The following is a 2,995-nucleotide window of genomic DNA, read 5'->3' as shown; positions in this document are numbered from 1 at the left end:
AGTTAGGGCTTTTTGATTAATTGGGATTTAGACCTCGTATTGGGGTCGGATTTCGAAACTAATTGTATATTTGGGCTCGTGGGTTAATGGGTGATCGGGTTTTGGTCCGAACCTCGAGTTTCGACCAAGCGGGCCCGGGGTCGATTTTTGACTTTTTGGGGAAAATGATAGAAAACCTATAATTAAGTATTGGGTACGAATTCTTTAGCATTTATTGATGCTGTTAAATTAATTTGGACTAGATACAAGTAATTTGGAGGCGAATTCTAAAGGAAAAGCGGTGTTTGAGGCTTGAGTTAGCCGTGGAAGTTTGAGGTAAGTGTTTGGTCTAACCTTAGCTAAAGGGAATAGGAGTTGTGTCTTATTTGCTATGTGTTAATTGCGGAGTACAACGTATAGGCATGGTGACGAGTATCTATACGTCGGTGTCAAATATGCCCGTGAGTCTCGTATTTTAGTTGTTGTGACTCCGTTGTGATTTGTTCATGCTTAATATGTTGATTATCATCGTTGGTTCCCTTGCCGGGATGTTATGGTTTATGATATTGTCTGCCTTGCTGGGATGTTATTGTTGTGACATTGTCTCCCTTGCCGGGATGTTATTATTTACGATATTATCTCCCTTGCCGGGATATTGTTGTTGTGCTCTTGTGCCCTTGCCGGGATTCTTTTGTGGTTGATGTTGATTTGTAAATGGGAGCGGGTGGCATGCCGCCATGGAGATATATGAAATGGGATCGGGTGGCACGCCGCCACGGAGATATATGAAATGGGATTGGGTTGCACGCCTGCAACAAGATATATGAAATGAGATCGGGTGGCATGCCACCACGGTAATATTTGAAATGGGATCGGGTTGCACGCCTGCAACAAGAAAGAGATGAAAGTGAATAATGTGCCTGTTTCCTTATTCTTGTTAGTAATTGAATTTTGGTTTCTTAGACTCCTCTTTGGTATTCTGTTGTTATCTGATACTCCCCGCAGCATGTTTTTCACCCTCCCATCTTTACTATGAATATCTGCTTTTATTTTCCGCTGTATATTATTTAACTGCACAGGTTTATTTGGTAGTCTGGTCTTAGCCTCATCACTACTTCGCCAAGGTTAGGATAGGCACTTACCAGCACATGGGGTTGGTTGTGCTGATACTACACTCTACACTGTGTGCAGAGCTATTGATCATATCATAGGTCAAGGATGGAACGAAGAACCAACGATTTTATTCCTCCTCTGTTCTCTACTAAGATTGTAAGTACTGGTACCGGAGCGTTTGGACCGCAGTGAGGTTACTGCCTTCAGTCCAACAGGCGACCTGAGGTAGTCCTACAGACGTCCGCGGGCCCTGGCATCTCTTTCTATCATTTCCTTCTGTTTTTACTTATTCAGAGACAGATTCATGTATTTCTATTCAGACCTTATTTGTAGTGTTCTTAGACAGTCTGTGAAATTGTGACACCAAATTCTGGGTAGAGTTGTATTTAGACTTCCGCAGTTTGTATTATGTTAAATTATCAAATTTCGTCTTCCGCATTGTTACTGATATTATTATTCCCGATGTTTTGATATGTTGTTTTGAAATTATAAGGACTTAAAGACTTGAAAAGGGTAATTTAATCGGAATAGTTGGCTTGCCTAGCTTTCACTAGTAGGCGCCATCACGACTCCCGAGGGTGAAAAATTCGGGTCGTGACAAGTTGGTATCAGAGCTCTAGGTTACTTAGATCTCACAATTCACGGACAAGCTTAGTAGAGTCTGAGGGATCGGTACGGAGACGTCTGTATTTATCCCTCAGAGGCTATAGAGGTAGGAAAAACTTCACATTTATTCTTTCCTGTCGTGCGGTTTGGTCTCTCAATGCTAATTGAATTTCTACTAAGTTCTTTCGCAGATGGAAATAACACGCGCTTCATCATCCACTGATCAGCAGCCCGAGCCCCCAGCAGTAGCTCCCATGAGGGGCAGAGGGCGAGGCCGAGATCGTGCTAGAGGCCGAGGCATGGGCAGAGCTTAGCCCAGAGCAGCAGCACCAGCGGCGGAGCCTCAGGTTGAGTTTGATGAAGAGGTTCCGGCCCAGGCAGTGTCGGTGGGCCCAGCTTAGGTCCCTGAGGGGTTCATTGCTACCCCAGTACTCTAGGATGCTCTGGTCCGTCTAGTTGGCCTTATGGAGAGTGTTACCCGGGCAGGCTTGCTTCCTGTAGCATCAGCCGTCTCTCAGGCTGAAGGAGGAGCCCAGATGTAACGACCCGACCCGTCGTATAAGATATTACCGCCCTGTTTTCCTCATTTATTGCTTCTTCATGTTTCATTATCAGCAACGAGTGAGTTAGAGTTGAATTGAATTGGTTTGGATAGGAAATGAGACACTTAGTCTCTTTAAGGAAGGCTTAAATTGGAAAAGTCAACCGGACGTTGACTTATGAGTTCGAAGGTTCGGATGTGATCTCCGATGATCCGGTTAGCTTCGGGAGATGATTTGTGACTTGGGAGCGTGATCTGAATTGGTTTTGGAGGTCCGGTGTAGAATTAGGCTTGAATTGGCGAAGTTAGCATTTTGTCGAAATCCGGTTGATATGTGAGATTTTGATCCGAGGGTCGGAATGGAATTCCGGGAGTTGCAGAGCTTCGTTAGGTGATTTTGGATATGTCTGCAAATTTTCAGGTCAGTCGGACGTCGCTTGGTTGGGTTTTTGATCGAATGCGAGTTTCGGAAGTTTTTAAAGAACTTAGGCTTGAATTCGATGTGATTTGATGGTTTTAGCGTTGTTTGATGTGTTTTGAGGATGAGAACAAGTTTTAATGGGGTGTTAGGATGTATGGGTGTTTTTGGTTGAGGTCCCGGGGGCCTCGGGGTGAATTCGAGTGGTTAAACGAGAGTTTTGAGGTGTATTGCAGGTCAGATTTTTGCTGTCATCTGGTGTTCCCGCTTCTGCGGAAATGGACCGCAGAAGCGGTACCGCAGAAGCGGGTATGTGGTCGCAGAAGTGATCGTTGGCC

Source organism: Nicotiana attenuata, chromosome 10 (genome assembly GCF_001879085.1).
Source record: "Nicotiana attenuata strain UT chromosome 10, NIATTr2, whole genome shotgun sequence".
NCBI lineage: Eukaryota > Viridiplantae > Streptophyta > Magnoliopsida > Solanales > Solanaceae > Nicotiana > Nicotiana attenuata.
The sequence above is the reverse complement of the archived record's forward strand: the minus strand, read 5'-3'. Positions refer to the sequence as shown.